This window comes from Pholcus phalangioides, unplaced genomic scaffold, assembly GCF_987345545.1.
Source record: "Pholcus phalangioides strain wild (caught in Gottingen) unplaced genomic scaffold, Ppha-v1.0 ptg000013l_1, whole genome shotgun sequence".
Lineage (NCBI taxonomy): Eukaryota > Metazoa > Arthropoda > Arachnida > Araneae > Pholcidae > Pholcus > Pholcus phalangioides.
The window spans coordinates 33777784-33797151 of NW_028301606.1; positions in this window are offsets into that span (position 1 = coordinate 33777784).

Below are 19368 nucleotides of genomic sequence, written 5' to 3' on the forward strand. Positions count from 1 at the left end.
GAGCTCCGTCAAAAGACGTCTTAACACTGTAGAAGCCATTGTCGTAATTCCCCACAACATGACCACAGAAAATATTGTTATGGCGGGGAGTCCCACAGTGGAAAGGAGGGGGAGGGATTAGCACACCGACCTCTCGGTGAGTATAAAAAAAAATGGCTGCCATTCGGAATCAGCAATGGATTGTAGGTCCTATAATAGTTGGCACTGGTGTGCGAAAATGACAGTGATGCTATAAAAATGGTCAATGGTCATACTCATATCCGAAACAAACTCATGACATTTAGTTTTAATTTCGCGCCTATCATATTATCTGATTCCAATCACATGGTATGTCAAAATATCAACCTTGACTTGAGGGATCAGTAATAAATTGTAGTTCCCGGTCTGGTTAGCCCTCGCGTGTAGAAAATGACCGTGTTGCAACAAAAAATGATCAATAATCAGATCAAATTTATTAGTTGACTAAGAATTGTTAGTAACTTTTTTCACTCTTTGTATGTAAAGTGGTTTACCGCACAAAGCTTTCGTTTACAACGTAGGAAATAGCTTCACGGTAACTTCATTAACACATTTCGGAGGGAGCAAAAATACTCGTTAATAGGCAATCTCAAAAGAATAAACTCTAGTGAGAATTTTGAAAGTGTATTGAAGAGGGTGAAATATAAAAAATACTGTTGCGGCCGCGTTTTAAAATATATTCCAAAGAATCGTTATAAAAGAATTTACCGTAGTAAAGGATATCGTTGTATCGAGAGGAGTTCAACATAAGACTAGATAATTCAAAACAACAATAAAAATGTCGTTGTAGAGGGACTTACAGATATCTCGATTCCTCGAGAGCCGTATCCCAACAATTCTAATAACAAGTCCAACACATCAGCCCCTTTTGCAGGCTCGCTAAAATTTTGTACTGGGTTGCAGCCGTTTTAACCTCTACCCCCCTCTGAGACAGGAGATGTCAAGAGATTTTTTATTTTACATTTCTTCGCACCAGTCCTTTGCTAATTTCAGTATGCGATCACCTATTCGATATTTCTCACCCTTCCCTTACCGATTCACTCCGTTTCTTGAATACCCAGCCAGATTGGGTATTGCGATTTCATCAATTCCGTAAAAATACGCATTACTCTCGTAACTCTCACATGCAAATTATATATATATTTTTTTTAGAATTTTATATATTTGATGATTATTTCCTATTGTTACCAGTATCTTTAACGTGTATGTATCTCAATTTATCTTTTTCTGTTTTGTAATATAACTTTGTGTGTGTTTGCCTACGGGTTTCGGCTTAAAGCGGAAAGAAAATAATTTAATTTCTTCTAATGCTTACGAGTAAAACTACAGTTATCTATAGGATACGTCGTGTTTGATAAAATAACTACTAACCACGATAGGTACGCAACTTTTTTCAGCAGGGATCTAAATATGGAGTTGCTCCCACATTCTCCTTGTGTCACATCAGCTTGGTAATGTTTGCTTTGATAACTTTGATCTCTAGCTTTTAGTGCCTGTCCTGACCCGCATTGCCTGTGCCATGTGACACAGCGTCAGGCGGATGCATCAGGTTTCCATTCAACCGTGGATATGTCTTTCGGCATTGCTCTCGCTCCAATGTTTTCTCACAGAAGATATGTGCTTAAGTAAACTGTTCTTGGTGGCGGGTCAATCATTGCGAGATCCTTTCAAGATGAGTTCTGTAAACGACACGAATTTATGTCTCCTATTATATAACATGAAACTATTTTTCCTTCAATAGTTCAACTTATTCTCATATGGACTATATGTACAGAGCTCATACAATCATTTCTTAAAGCAAAAAAAAAAGAAATTTTTCGCATTCTGGATAAATATTTGAATATCATACGCACCTCCTCTTTGAAGTATGGAAAGAGACAGGATTTTTCTACTTGCAGCAGAATTTAATCTTTTATATTTTAGTGTAAGTATAAAAGTGTTTTGTAAAATAAACACACTTTGTGTTTACTCATCATAAGATACGATTACGAAAATACGTGCGTCTTTTGAAGTTATACGGATTTGAAATTTCTAAAACTCCTCTTTTACCTAAAGATTCTTTACCGTGATTTAATAAAAATTTCTCTAAACTCTTGAGTAACTTAATCCTTCGCATCCGGACGGAATTTCAAACTACCAGATTAGATAATTTGTTTTGAACAAGCTAATTGTTTGAAAACATTGTTTTTCTTTGTCTTTAATTATAACTGAAATGACCTAGCAAATAAGTTACATTGTAACTATTTATTATTATCATCACATTTGTACTTTTATCTTGATTAATTAATTTTTGATAATTTCCTTCTTATTCTACTTTTCACAATGTCGGATATAAAGGGTTAAGGTGCCCTTTATATCCGACACTCTCTGCAATTTTCTGTAAAATGGTGCTGGAATGAGCTTTAATATATATTTTTTTCGATAGAAATTGTCTCAAAATTGTCAAAACAATTAATATTTGGACTACCTGTGCTATTTCCTATTAAAAAGTCAATATCAGGTCCAGTTTTAAACAGAGTACATGTAATATTCGGAACACGATTGAAAAAATTTTATGAATGGAATGTTTTGTTATATTTACAGAGTAAATTTAGATAGTGATGGAGCAGGTTAAGTGTGAAAATCCAGAGGATTTATAATATGATTTTAAGTAACATATGAATCTGTTGATGTAGCCTACGTATGGAATTTTCAAAATTGCATTTCATATATCGTGTATAAAACAGCATAATTAGTCAAATACATGTGATGCACCATAGATTTTGGCTCATAAAATGTAACTATATGCCGCAAAATTTTGTAGTTATACAATCAGTTCATTTATAGAAATAACGATTTTCTAATATAAGACGCGTTTAAAGTTTATAATCACTGATTACTTGTTTTAAAAACGCAACACTGAATCCAACGTTGACTTTGGTTCTAAGCGCCATATAAGCAAAACAAGGCTTGTTTTGGAATCACAAAAAAGGAGAATTTCATAAAAATTCAAAAATAAAAGAAATCTATATATTTTTTTTCTCAAAATGACGTTTTATACGTAGTCGGATGCTTTAAACATCTTGAATGAAACTTAAATAATATAACTTTCTATATGTCTCTTAGCAAAGTGTGTCATGGACAAATAGTTCCACAATGATATGCGAATCTATACTGCTGCAAAGTGAGTGTGAGCCAGTCACCCAATTGAAATCTTCTCCGCAGAGATCAGAGAGACCTTCAGCACGATATATACATAACATAAGAATTCAGGCATTCGTAGTTTTCACTTCTAAATGTTGCAGACCGGACACACAACGCTTCCACTCTCAGAGAGATATCGAAGCGTTCTTGAAGGATGGGTGTATCTAAATATGGAAGTAGGATGGTAGCACCACAATTAAAAGCGTAATTCTAACAACGCATATAATAGGCCCACACAAACATGAAATGCGTGTGTGGAAAAGGTCACCGTTGAAAAGGATTTCGTTTTTCTTTCCCACACACACATGACACGTTCCGGCATGTTAAATATTATACTTGATGGAATACATAACATGGATACATAACATGGATACATAATGGATACATAATGGATACATAATGGATACATAATGGATACATAACATGGAGATTCAAGAATTTGACATCCTTAAAATATGAAACACAGATGGCAACACCAACAAGAACATGAAACAAGCACAACTTTGTGTTTTGCGTACATTTACTCACAGAATACGTTCCATCATGTGCAGATTCGTTAGAAATTCCACACAGCAATGTGTACGAGATGAATGTGCGAATGAATGGACACCAGAACTTTGCCACTGGACTTATCATAAAGCCATAAGTCTACATTTACGTTATTTTTCAATGCGTGATTTTGATATATATGGTATTATCAACCTCCATATTTATTAAATTCTTATTTCGGAGCTTGTGGTAAGAAAAAATTAAATGAAGCAGTATGATAAAAAAGAAAAGAAATATGGATGCATCTGTCGCTTCTTTTGATGCTTCGCAAAGACGTATTCAGTAGATGGAATCGATTTTCGTAGTAATCATCTTAGGAAATCACAAAGCAGGATTCGGGACTTTTCTTAGAGAAAAAAAAAAGTTATGAGAGAAAGAGAGAGAGAGGGAGGAAAAACGAAATCCTTGTCAACGGTGACCTTTTCCTTTCTGCTGAGAGCAAACATATGAGAAATCTTTCCGCACAAAAGCTTCACGTAAAATGTGGAGCCAAGGAGTCGCCTGACCTGTCGCCATAATTTATCATTTTGAGGGAAGAAGAGAAGCAAAAGTACCCCTCAGTACTTGACAATCTCCATTTCTTTTGAGTTTCTAAACCAGTTTCCGAACTGGTGCTTATGTCTTCAGACGAGTCAAGCGAGAAAAGAAAAAGAAATATACAAAATTAATAGATACTAAGTTGTTCGAACATCTGAAAAAAAAACAAAAATTGTCTAGAAAAAGAATATTCCGGTTTTTTTTTTATATAAGGGAAAGAAACGCTATTTAAAAAATGTTTTTTTCCTATCATTCTACTGTTTATTTATTTTAATATTCTTTTTATTTGTATTATTTTTTTCAATGATTGTAATCTTTCATAATGATTTTCGGAAAAAAAATATAATTAATGAACATTTACTATTTGTATTGAAAAAAAAAATCGCAAAGCACAAATAAAATTTATTTATCATTGAAATCGATGATCGATCGATCATGTATGGCAATGTATAAAATAGTACAATAAAACTAATACATGGCATTCTACAGAATATTATGCAATACAATCTTTTCAGATAACAGTGAAAATTTCGTTATTAATTTGAGAAAGTCGTCTCATTCAAAGTGGTAACTTGAAATTTACGACAGAAAATAAAACAAATTCAGTCACAAGATTATCATAATCTGATATGGAAAGTTGCAATGGTTATTGATTGCCAGTTATCTGAAGAGTAGAGATAATAACCTAATAATAATTTTTATTCGTCCTACGATGTCATGTGATTATACTATGTTGAGAAAAGCGGAATGATGGAATGAAGGAGAAAGTAACTAAGTACTATCCTCAAGCTCACAAGATAATTTTTATATTATTCCTCTGGTGCACCGCAATTTTTGTTTCTGAAATCGATTTTTTCATTTTCTGTGAAATGTTGAATAATGCAATATTTTGAGAGAGAGAATTTAGTATTTTTTTCTCAGAAATTTGTGATTCGCATAGAAGCAGTTGTAAATCATCTTGACAAAATTTCAGGCTGATAATTTGTGTTATGAATAACGTGAGTCGCCAAGTAAGTTTATACTTGGCATTATATGATTGGATGGCTTCTAAAATTTAAAATGTATAGATCCTGAGCTATCTATATCCTCAACTACACATTCCAAAAGCTGCAATTCTTTAAGACCGTCTTAATCAAGAATTTTATGAAATAAACAGAGAGAAAAAACTCGGTTCTGAAATTCACCGGTAGAAAATATTGCTACGATACAAACAGCGCACGTGCAAAATAGTATTGCCAATTGTATGACCAAACTGCTCAAGCTCTATAGCAGAGTATCTAACATCCCCAGCAGACCCATTTCTTACTTGTATTTTCCATTAGAGAATAAGTAGATGAGTCCAGAAGATAGGCTTTGCTGGTCAAAATCTTACATGTGGACGTTAAATCGTCACTAGATAATATACAGGGTCATTTGTATTGCAAAGGGAATTGGAAAATTTCCCCGTTCTTTATTAAAAAGATCTCCGTACTATCGTGATTGGTAGTTAAAGCTGTAGACAGCTCATAACACGCCAACTTAGACACATTTTATAAGCAATTTCATCATATATTTTAGCTTATAAATAGAATATTTAATCAGTTTTCTACTACACACCATCAACTGAAGTCCAATTTCCCAGTTCTAAACTTGAAATTAAAAATTTTCATTGAACCTGTTTAGTAAAAGTCGAAAATAGTTTTTTTAAATATTTGGTTCATGGTTCGTAGATATGATTTACGTAGCTTTTATTTTAATAAGTCACCCCCCCTAATTTTTATGAAAAATTAAAAACAGATTGGTAAAAGCCACCCGGGATAATGGGGTGACTTTACCCGCTTCCTGATTTGTGTTTATAATAATGATATGATCGGAATTAGGACAATATAACCAACACGTTATATCACGAGAACTACAGTGACAACAAACAACGCAAAACTGTACAATAAAATTTTATTTTCAAAACATGGCATAACTATGACACCGCTTTAAAACGGGTCCCTGAGACATTTTGCTACAGTGGGAAATAACACGTTCAAGTTAAAATTAGGTAAATTATATTCATTACAAATTCATTTATTATAAGAATGTAAACTTTCTTAGAAAAAAAAATTCGATGACAACGAAGGAGGATGAAAAGAACCAAGCACAATTGTTTCACTGCAATATAAGCTAAATAACACTTAATATATAATTAATATAAGAAAATAAATTTGCATAGTTGAAAGCTCCAAGCACGTATTACCTTTAGGAAAGATGTTATATCTTATATTAGTATAGTTCAAAGAAGATCAAGAATGGAAAGGGAAGTATACGACTTAAGGCACCAAAAGTATCACCTATAAGGAAACGCCCCCAGACTTCTGGTCTGTCAATGGTCTATGGCGCTACAAACAATCAACTAAGTAAGTTTTACATCACCAGAATTTTTTTTCCAGAACTAGGCAGTCACCCCGATGGACAAAGTCAAAACAATACAAAATAAAAACATCAAAATCTCTTGAATTTGCCAGGTCGTGAAGTTGTCTTCCTGAACATAAGACTATTTGTGAGGAAAAGCCACGAAGTTGAAGAAGTCTGGATCTAGCGAAGGGGAGTGGGATTGCTATATCCACTAATATAGTAATGATATAGTAATATTACTATAATTGATAACTATTGATATAGTTACTATGATATAGTAATCCCACTCCCCTTAATATATACTATAACACTCCGCTTAAGCCGTCACAATATTTCGATAACTTGAGGTGACGACTTATCGAGGTTTTACTGTGTATGCATACATATACAGTCACATCCCGTTTTAATGAATACCGTTGTAGCGAAAATCTCGTTTTAACGAACACTTTTTTGATCCCCTAAGGTAAGTTTGCACATGAAAAATGAAAAAAAAAACAAAAAAAAACCATGGAATTCCTTTTTAACGAGATTTTGTAATAACGAAGTGATTTCTCCGGTCTTTTGGAGTTCGTTATAACGCGATTCGACTTTATTTCTAAGAAATAAAATAAAATTATATTATTGACTACAGGGTGGCTTTGCCTGATTGCATTAAAAATGCCAAACCTTGTTCTCCGACGCCTGTCTTCTCAAAAAACATGTTGGACGGAAAAATGACAATGAAAAAAATATGTCGACGAAATACAATACTAAAAAAAATATACACATAGCTTCAGTTTATAAGCAAAATGAAGCATGAAAAAAATATATACAAAGTTACAAGAATATAGAAATTACAGGGAATATGTTACAAAAATTGTCAAAAGTGAATTAAAAATTTCAAAATGTAGTCGAAATCACCGGACATACCTAAAGAATGGGGGAAACTCGTGTTGTTTTGAAGATTTTTTTCGAAATGTTATTGAAGAAGGCGGTGGGAATACTGTTGCCAGACGCAGCTTTGAAAAGATTGAGGAGCGCTGTATTGTGTGCAATACAGCACTCCTCAATCACTTTAATGAACAGTAATTTACCGATTATTTGGAAATCTCACATGGATATTTACGAAGTGAGAATGTACAGTTAAATAATCATTTATACTAAATTTAACCGAAAATCTCTCTAATATCTCGTGAGAAACAAACTCATAGTTTTCCATCTGAACGTGCTATTTGATCTTGTCTCAAACACGAATCTATCCAATTTTAAATGGGATGCTTCTTACTTTAGTTTCACGAAATGGATGCTTTGAGTATTTATAAACAAATAGCGTCAACCATTTCGCATTTATCTAATGTAATTTTACTATCCTAGTCCAATGACCATAGAAGCATAAAGGGTTAATAAGGCATATATAGCGTTAACTTTCTACAGCTGTGTTTTTGTTATCTAAAAAACAAATGCTCATATTTTGTACTTGTGTTATGACATATGAAACCTGGTGTCAGAAAGTTTATGTATCTAGAATCTCTTCTTGAATATAGTGTAGTAAACACTGCCCGTAAAATAATATACAGTCAAATCCCGTTATAACGAACTCCAAAAGACCGGACAAATCACTTCGTTATAACGAAATTTCGTTAAACGAATAAAAAAAGAAATACGATATTGATAATGGGGTGAATCGAGAAACTATACATACTTAGATGAGACAACTACAGTCGAATCCCGTTTTAATGAACACTTCATTGAGCTCCCAGATAAGTTTGCACAGGTAAAATGAAAAAAACCTGGGAGATCAAAGAAGTGTTCATTAAAACGGGATTCGACTGTAGTTGCCTCATCTAAATATGTATAGCTTCTCGATTCACCCCATTATGAATATCGTATTTCTTTTTTAATTGTGTTAGAATTCACGACTTCCGGCGCAAGCTATTCCATTTATTTAGAACCCTATTAGAGAAAAATTCCCCGTTTATATATACACTACAGTTCTGATTTCTTGCAGGTTTTTAGAAAAACTCGCGAACTCGAGTCCTTTGAAAAACCTGCTTCATCACGTAAATTCTTAAGTTTTGAAGATAATCAGCAGAGTATGTTTTTTGCCATAGCGTAAGATCATTATTGATCTTCAAAGAAGCCTTTTCTACTAGAAATTCGCAGTTTCATTCCGCGAAGTTCGAATGTAGCGTGTTTTATTTCATATTTATTATAAATAACTTATTTCCGATTCGAGAAACGTACATCGATATGCACTTTCGAGAAAATGGGTACTTTAATGAGTGGTTCGTAATGTTCTACGGGGTAACCGAAGTTACATTCAATTTTTATTACTTGTAGTGGTAGCTTTAATGCTTCCAGCTTACACACTAACACGATTTACTCATACATATACTGCCATACTGACGCAAGGTCTGACATGACATGATGCATTACGCTTGAGATTACTTGAGACAGGAGAAATTTTCTGGATATTCAGGGCTATACTCTTCTACACTGCGGATAAGTGGCACCATAACTCAGAAAAAAGAACTACTGATCTCGGTACAAGTTAAATTTGATTTTCATTTAGTAAAAAAAAACAACCAAATTTTGAGTCCAATCAAATTGACGGAGGCACCTTTATCTAAAATCAAGCAAATTTAGATAAATTAAACGAACCGTTTTCCCTTGAACTATGTCAAGTTAATTTATTTCAATCTCTGGAAAAGTGTCTATAGTTTTTGAAAAGATGTCGATACGCATAGAAATATACATGCCCTTTTGCAAGAAACACATATTTTTTCAATGTATATAAATACAGATTTATATACAATTTATATACAATTTATATACAATTTATATACAATACATTTATATATATTTATACCAACACTTATCTCAATTATCACCCTTTTTTATATATGTATGATTCCCTTCGCTGTATCCCACCGGCTTTTGTCAGAAATTCTTGAAAAAGGAACTGTTTTCTCTCTGAATTCAATATTGGTCGTGATTCCCAGGCCTTTGCAGATGATTCGAAGTGTTTTCTGTTTCACACTATATTTAATACAGTCTAACTACTGCATAACTTGAACAATCTGCCACCCACTGCTATTCTAAAAATGTCATAAATTTGTCTTTTACCCTATGCTATGTGGAAATAAAGTACTGACGTGGGAGCTGCCCTTATGTAATACCACTTGCTTTGAATCACATCATCAACATTTTTAATAACTTTCTCTGCAGATAAAATTAAGATAATTCTTAAATGACTAGCTTTGGGTGTGGAAATCGAGTATTAATATTCAAATTTCCTTTTCACGCAAATAGATTTCATATTACCTATTTGAATACATTACCTTAACATATTTTAATAGCGTTACACGCATACATATATATGCATATATATCTTAGTAAATTAAAATCCCTCAAATGTGAGCATTTCTTTCATAATTCTCATAAATAAAGATCTATTTTTTCCAACGATTCAATAGTGTTTAAAAGAAGTCTTGTAGATGGTTCACCGGAATGAAAATGCTTCAGTATTCACTAAAGAAACTACTAAGGAAAAGAAGTTGTTATGGTTCGCATCATCTAATGAGATGGAGAGATAGATTAAAAAAAGGCATCTTTTACTAGAGGATATGGAAAGGTTCCCTTTCTCGTTCGTTAGCAATTCAAGTATAAAGAGAGCCGGAGAGAGAACTACTCTACTAGATAAAACACTCAACTATCACCAGCAGCTTCTTCAAGAAGATAAGGGGGAAAAAATGCTAAAAGAATGGGGAAATGAAAAACCCAGAAAGAAGGGACAGAGAGAGAGAAAAAAGACTACCTGGAATAAGTTCGTTACACCAAATTAAGGTTCCAACTTTCCAACCGCTCATTCAATAAGAGCAAGTTAGTAATTGCAGAACAATTTTATTACTGTAGTATGGAAGCAATAAAATGTAATTATTAGTCGTTTGGGAAACAAAAGCGCGCCAATGGTATAGCGAAGATACTCTTCTATCTTTTTTTGCTAGCATTAGCAGTTTTATTTATGTTTTTTTTTCTTTTGAATTTTTAAGTTGAAAGAAGTGCGAGACTTGTGTACGTGACTTTTGTAGATGTTCACTGTCAATTATTTAGTGAAACGACTGAGGATTCCTCTAAAGCATGAAGAACACCAAAACTAAGAAATAACTCTCGCGATAACATAAAGAAGAGAAATGTTCGAAATAAACTAATACTGAGACATTCCGAGCTGTATTAGGAAAGGGCACGCTAATTAAAATTTCAGTTTACAATAGGAGATTAAATTGTGTCGCTATGCTTATATAAAATCATTGATTTTATGTAGCATTAGCAACGCCGCTTTTATGAAGAATTTAATTTCAATGTATGCATTGCGTTTGGTTCATATTCCGTAAAATTATTTTTTTATGAATTGAAATTGAAATCATAATAATAATCTTATAAACCATATTTTTTTATGAATAAATCTAGCTATCTAAATAACTCGACTGTATATAATAGGTTATTATTACAATTAGATAGTAAGAATGTAGTCGAAAATCGTTGCATAGCATGTTAAGGGAAATAAAAAAATGAAATTAAATTTTTTATAGTTATATATTCTGCATGTATTAGATACCTATTATCGTTAATGAAATTTCATAAAATTAAATTACTAAAATGTTGGTTATTATTCCAGTGAATAAACATGATGTCATAGGTTTTTCATCATTTGAAGAAAAGCATAATTTATATATATATATTGTCTAGAATAATTTCATTGACTGCATTTATAAAAAGTGTCACCTTTAAAATGTGATTATGAAAACGAAGTTGTTGATTTTAGTAAGGAGTACGCAAAAATCTTTCTTCAGGCTGTATTGAACATTTAATGTGATGTTGCGTTTCTTTACTTACTGTTTCGTGCTTCAATCCCTTTATATATCCATCTTAAATGACGGCCATTAATTCCACTGTTGGATTTTCATATTCGTCCTAAATTTCATATACCATCAACAGAGACAACGTTGCTAATTTGTTAAAAATATGATATTTCGCGCCCGCCCTAGTTCCGGAACCAACCAGTAAAGGCGTCAATGTTTTTATCAGTTACAAAGAAGACACTGAATGATAGCCTTTTTACGTGTTTCCAGCTACACCAGTTATTTACAGGTTTTTATCGGTATTTTGTTTTCGACGTGTGAATAGGATCTTATGGCAGTCTACATAAGTGTTTCACCCTGCCCATTCACTCAAAAGTATGTGAAAGCTACTGATTTTGCTTGGCACATCATATAATACCCTTTGAGAATCACTTTTAGATGTTAATTCTATGTTGCATTTAGGTTCAATAATATTACTTGTCAATGTTGCACATGGATGCTTGGAAAATAGGGAAACTTGGCCAACCTAGAATTTCGCCATTTCTCCATTTTCTGCATACTTGTTTCAAATCCTATTATTAAATAAAGCAGTTGAAAGAAGATAAAAGAGTGACAAAATGTGTCGTGGTTGACGGTAAATAATCTTTATACAAACACTTTTAGCTGTGAGAAAAACGCACAATTCAGATATCAACTCTCAATCTTTAATACGAATCTTATATCTTGATAAGTTGCGATGAGATCCGCTACGCGCAGAGGATCGAAAAACTGTAAAAATACCAGATGCAATGTAAAGAAAAATCGGGGCTAAAATAATTATTATATATTTTTTATTTACCATATAACGAAATTTTAATATTAAAACGTAACACATTCTTAATGAAGTGTTTTTATATAGAGATAATGCAATCCTACAAGAATGATCTAGATTTTTTTTTTTGGTGTACATTAAAAACTCTATCTGTGTGACGTGAAATGCTTGTGTACATTGAATTCATCTCCCTCTGTAAATTTGATAGCGTAACAAGAGAGTTTAACTTACAAAATAACGCACTTTCCAATTTTGAAATCTATGTCTTTTTCCGTGTTAAGGTTATTTTATTCCAATCGGAATCACAGTCATCGGATATGGGAGTTAGAGTTATTAGGAAATCTAAAAGTACATTATAGCAGAAGAACCGATGAATGTATTCATTTTTGTTATGGAGTAAAGCATATTGAAAGGAATGAATTTCAAATCAAGTTACGTTAGAAAATTGTTGGAATACGTGAAGTTAGGGGGAAAAAATGACGTTACTCAGAAAATGATCCAAACTGCATCGAAGATTTTGCCTTGATTTACTTATTTCAATGATGATATAAAATGTGATGAGATAAGGAAATGTTTTTTGCATATTCAAAGGAAATTCGATACTTGGAGTAGGCTATATGTTAAATGATTTTTTGACTGTTAACGAATATATAAATTCGAATAATGTTTCTTTTATTTAATATGAATATAAAAAAAAGTAACCGGATGAGACTAAATAAAAAATAATCCTATGAAATAAAAGTATGTATAATTTGAAATATCAAACACAGATTTGCAAATACAGTACATATATATACATATATATAACATGATATTTCTGATTACATCGCTTATTCCCTTTTGAAATACGAAGTGCAAGTATCTTTGAACATGTGAGAGTGTTTCTATCCTACTCAAATAAAAACGCAACTTTTCCTGCATTCGATTTCTTCGAGATTATCTTAAAGAATGTGATGTGTCATTTGGCAAAAAACATTGGGCATTCTATTTTTGTACAGATTTTTATGTTCTTCTACAGGGTTTGTGATGCAGCGTGTTACCTAAGAACCCGTTAAGCATGCGAACACAGATATATCCCAGGCTTCTAAATGACACATAGCATCCTCTACGTTCATGCCGAAAAATTCAAGAAAAACATGGGCGCTTACCCATGATAGCAAGTGTTCTTGACTTTGAGCATCTCTGTAAGAGAAGATGCATGAAATGTATCTTGGTAATTATTTTTGGAAGAAAAAAAGGGGGAATGAGGAACAAAGAGGGGAAAAGTTCCATTAGTTTTTAAATATAAAATTTAATTTTAACTGAAATTTTATTTTCTGATCATGTTCACATACTTGACTTATATTCTAAAAATTATTTATGGATTTTAAAATTATTATCAGTGCGAAAGATTTTTTCTCGACATTTCCAATATTACAGTCACGCACTCAACCATTGGTAAATTACCAATTCACAAATATCGATTCCCTCACCACAAAAAACAATGTTCAAACCAAAAAAAAAACTGTTGTATTCAGTTTTCTTTTAACCGTGAACCATCAAGGAAATGTTGTCTACTAACCAAAGACAAAAATCGTGTTACCTAGTGTAATTGGAAGAAGGGCGAGATTTAATTAAAAAATATACGGCATTTTATAGGGGTTAAGTGATTTCTGTTATTCCTTCCTAACTGCATTCAGTTTTTCAATGTTTGAGCTACACCGAGGATGGACAATGTCAATACTGTTAAATTATTTATCCCGATACCAAGATCGTACAAAGTTCCCAGTCATCTGCCGATTCGAATAAAAATGTGACGTTTGTTCAGCGTTGATATAACTTGGGTTCCAGAAAAACTGGGCTGACTCTTTCGCTATCTTTGAGCTAATTGTGACGTCAAATTTATAGCTCATATAAGGGACTTCATTGTATCTCATAATGGACAAGGTTAAGACACGTCATCGAAAAAATCAAGAAATAAGCAAAACAATTGTGAAATCGATACATGCATATGAAACTACATGTAATGCTGAGTATGTACTAGTAACGAAATTTTAAAAAAAAATGACCTACATTGTGCGTTGTAAATCCCGTGAAAAATAAATTCTGAAGCTCTTGTGCAGACTGCGCAGTTGAATAGGCTCCTGAAGCTGGAGTCGCAGGCAAATGAGTTAGGTTATGATATTAGCAGCTCCATCTACCGTCGAGCTAATAGTGCATGCCACAAACAACAGACGTCATCACCGTACAAAAGAGACAAAGGGGTATCTCATATATATATATATTAGGCAAGTATCTCATTATATACACGTCACTTTCCGCAATATAATTATATAATACAATTCACCAAGTCTGAAAATTATCCAAATCTTCATTTCAGTAAAAAAAATAAAAATTCTAGCAAGTCTCGATTGAAAATAAAGGGGAATAAACGATATATGATTATAAAAAATGTCGGGGCGGCTAAAATTACTAGAATGTAATATTACTTAAAGTAAAGCACATAAAGTACAGGGTATATTGTCGTCACCCGCTGTATATACAAGTTTCTTTCTGGCGAGCGGCAGAAATACCGCATAGCTGGCCCGCGGACTGAAATGGTTGTACACCCCCCCCCCCCCCGATATAACATAACCACTATTTTATTTTGCCTTATTCTCATCTAGATTGAATTATGGCATTACATGTTGTGGGAAATGGGTATCATACTTCAGCAATCTTTCTACACTTTTCATCCGCATTGTCCGTTTCATTCTGAGTGAAAATAGATTCACGCATAAATTTCCACTTCTCAATCAAAGATTTTTCCCTACAATGTTTGTACGTTTATAAATGTTTCATAAAAGAAGTGGCTATCTCAATCTGAACTTACATTAATCTGAAATTTATACGTTATATTATACAGGTAACCAAACAAAATAAAACTCAATATACTAAGAAAACAACGTCGGTTTACCAAAAATAAGAAGAGTAGTATATGAAGTTCCTTCTTTTTTTCAGTAGTCAAGAAAAATTGGAAGATAGTAGAAATCCAAATTACCCATATAGCGGGAGTTACTCGCTGTACAAGACAAAGAGTCGAAATGAAATGACCCGCAACGTAAGGAGGGAGGAAAAGAGAAAAATGGTGGCGAAAATCACAGAGACGAGATCGTGATGATGCTGATGGAGAAAAAAATTATACAGTAGTAATTGGTGGCAGGTTGTGGTTTGCTAGTTTGGTCGTTGATCAGTTAATTTGAATTTTTCAAGACCAGGTCAAACGGTGAGGGACATTTTTGAATAATTTTGGCTGATGCAATGTGGAATATATGGTAAGAAAACCAGCAATGTTGGGCTATGAATGAGCGTTCAATGTCTTGGTTGGTCATATATTTTCTATGCTCGTTTAAACGGTAGTTAAGGGCACGTTTATTTAAATTTTTTAAACCGTTTTTAAACTTTTTGATAAAACTTTTCAAAAATGTTTCCTTTATTTAGCTCCTATAAAATATAATTTACTTCCACAATTTTTATTTGAAGATTTTCCATGCACATCTTTGTATTAAGTTTGAAACCATAGTGGTTAACTCAATTGGATTTAATCTGGCTGTTTGATAATTTAATGTGTTGGTTGTTGTTATTCATAAAGTTTTATCATAATATGTTTCTTTTATCTTGCATACGTGATCAAAAATGCTTATTTTTTCAAGCCTATCCCTTTCTAAATCTACTCCTGTTGCCACGTATTTCTTTATGTTGGAGTTCTTTTCTTTTCTTTTTTTCTTCACTGGGCTCACAAGCTAGATTAGCCCCAGAATGTTTTGTGTCTGTGTAATGATTGAATGAATAAAATTCATTATCTTTTACAAACTGAATAGAAAAAAATTAATATTTCTTTTTTCGAAAAAAAACTAAATACAAATCTTTCTCCGAAACAATAGAAAACAAATAATAATCTCACATACGACTAATGAAAATTTTAAAGTTTTTAATATTTCCATCATTGTTATATCCACGAATGCTGTGCCAAATTTTTTTCAGTTATATGTAAAAACCAAATCAATTAATATAAAAAGACTGATGAAAGTGCTGCCATCTATGGTTGTTAGATGTCATCTATGGATATTATTATCCACAGACAATTATGTGACTTTTATTGTCGACAACTTTCCGGCAAGACGAATGACAAAAATTGTTCTTTCAAGTAAAAATTACTCTATGAAGAAGACAGTAAAAGTATAGGGATACAGTGTTACATCTGCTAACGAAGATGATTTGTTCAGGAATTGCACTCGTTAGCCGAAATGTGATTCCCCATAGAATAGAAAACCGTTTGATTCGTTATAGTTTGGGGCCAAAATTTAAAAATAAACTTTTTAAAGCACCATGGGGTGCTATAAAAAAACAAAAACTGATTGAAAGCTAAAATGAACAGTTTCAAAATTCGATAAATGAGAATCTCTAGTAAGATGAGAGAGGTGTTGAAGAGCTTTTTATTTTCCAGTATGTACACAGCCAACACGAGCTTTAGTGTACAAAAGCTCGTGTTGACAAAACCCAGTCCGGTTCGTAGCTGCCCCAATCATTTGTGTGTCTGATATATGCAGATAGGAAAGATCTTCCATGTTGTCCAGACTGTTCAATGTGATGTTCAGAGCATTGCACTGGAAAAATACGTGCTCTCAAAATATAAGTTCCCTTTTTTTAATGCATTCCCTATTAGCCGAACCTTTATTTTTACATGAAATGATTCAAATAATTTCAAAAAGAGAAGTGTAAGTACCTCTGGGAAAATATTACTAGGGCTAGTGACAGCGATTCTGATGATGATTAGTGCGGAAATTCATCTGATAACGCGGCTATTATATGTTGCGCGTTATTAGTATGCGCGTGCATTCATAACAACGAATATGTTCGTTAGCCGCATTCGTTTTCCGAGGCGAAAAATCCCATGAAATATTCGTTATCCAAAGTGTTCGTTAGTCGAGGTATCACCGTATTCACTTTGAAATTGGAATCTCTATTTTTATTGAAATGCAATTACTGAAAATGACGGTAATAATAGTATAGCACCAAACTTCTTGAAATTAAAATGCAATGTGTTATTTTAATCCAATGTGATAATATTCTAGCCCAATGTTATTCTATTTATAATTTTGGTAAGTTTGGTGCTGCCATCTTCTGCGATTCCTAGTAATTCGATTTCAACAATTTTCAGATGATATTTCGCTGGTAAATAAATATGTATGTGTTACTGCCAAAGAAAGAAGTAGAACCATTTCCTGATGTGGCCGAGAGGTTTGATTTAAAACAACACAAAAAAAAAAGTAAAACAACGAGTTATTAAAATGAGTACAAAAATATGTCTCGTAAAATGCCAACCAAATACTATCAAATGATAATGGAATTTGAACAAATGGATAGATTAAATACACCCCATCACAGTTTCAAAATTCTGAAGTTCTCCACAGATACACGGTTATTATTATTACTTTTTAAATCAAATCAACCGCTATTGAGCTGTTTTCTTGTACATCTCTACATGAAATTGCAATGCAGCACACAATCTCCAGTTTTCAAGCTGATTCTTGACTCTCCAATGTAAAGTTAGTTGAGGCATATTCTTCCAGGCACCCATTTTCCAGCTCTGACGTGATTTTTTGTACCATTGCGGCCGAGACCTTGTCTGCCGCTAGTTTGGGGTTTATAGTGTTTCATTTTCACAACCTAAATATCGCTCTCCTCATGAAAGATTGCTTAATGTGTGGTTGCCGACAGGAATCTCTTAATTTGCCCAGTCTGCATTCAGTTATTTCGGGTGTGACGATGGTTCTTCTTGATAAGTGCATCTTCTACTCTCTCTCCTTATGATTCAAGGTGCGTGCAACGAGCACGAGGCAAATTCTCAACACCACCAGTTGTCTGATATATTTTTCCAGAGATAGCTCACTGTATCTAAGATCACAGTAATGTAATCCTGCAACTTCCCAATGGGGGAACTCAGTCTTCTAACCATGGAAGTTATAAGTATTACAGAGAGAGAGGATTTATCTTTTCTGACAAGAAATATATCTTTTTGGATCCGTCTCTAAGCTCTTCAGAGGAATTTATAATTGACGCATTCTCTCTCATTATTTATACATTTTCTGGTTACACCGAAACTGCCCAAAAATTATTTCATTACTTAATTCGAACCAATATATATGTTTTTTAACAGAAATCGAACCACTGTTATCCTTAAATGTGCTGATCGAACACTTTTTTCCCGGTTGTTGCTAGTTCATGAACGGATTTTCCAGGTCACATTAGAATATAATAATGATTTTTCTTTCATTCCTTCAGTATTTAGAATGTTATTTTCATCAAACTCTTGGAGTTCATCAATTCTCACTTGGAGAAAGAAGAATTATTTTTATCTTTGTTTTTTGCGTTTCAGTAGCTATGTATCAATAACTTAACTTTCTATGAAATTAAACTAGTATGTTGCTATCTGAAATGATAATTTAAGATACGTCTATATGAATGACATGGAAAAAAAAAAGAAGAATCATGATTATAGACATATTCACCACTGATATTTGCCATGTTGTTGCCCCCTTCCATTCCGTACAATTTATTTTAATCTATTGCGAATGGCTCGTTTCTTCCTATTGGTGATTTTTGTTTGACTATTTTAGCAATAATTGGTAACTTTGATTGCTTTTCTACAAATTTTCGCCATAGTTAGCAATTTGTCAAATTTTGCTGTATTTCGGGCGAGGATCTCAACTACTCCTTTTTCCCACCATATTTGGGATATCAATTTCTGGTATTTTTCTCAGATAAAGATGATCAGCAGAATTATATCATTCACAAAAATCATATTAATTTGCTTTTCACTTGAAATTCCTGCACGGCCTTTCAGCGTCATTCACTTAATTGTTAGTGAAAACTGATGAATTATCAGAACTTATACGAATTATATCATATTACTTATGAAAAAAATATATAAATCTCCCGTATTTGTCGTAATGTGTTCAACGTGTTGTTTATTCCGTGACTCCTACGTCCCTGCGCTGTGAAATATTTGATGCCAACTCAACCTCA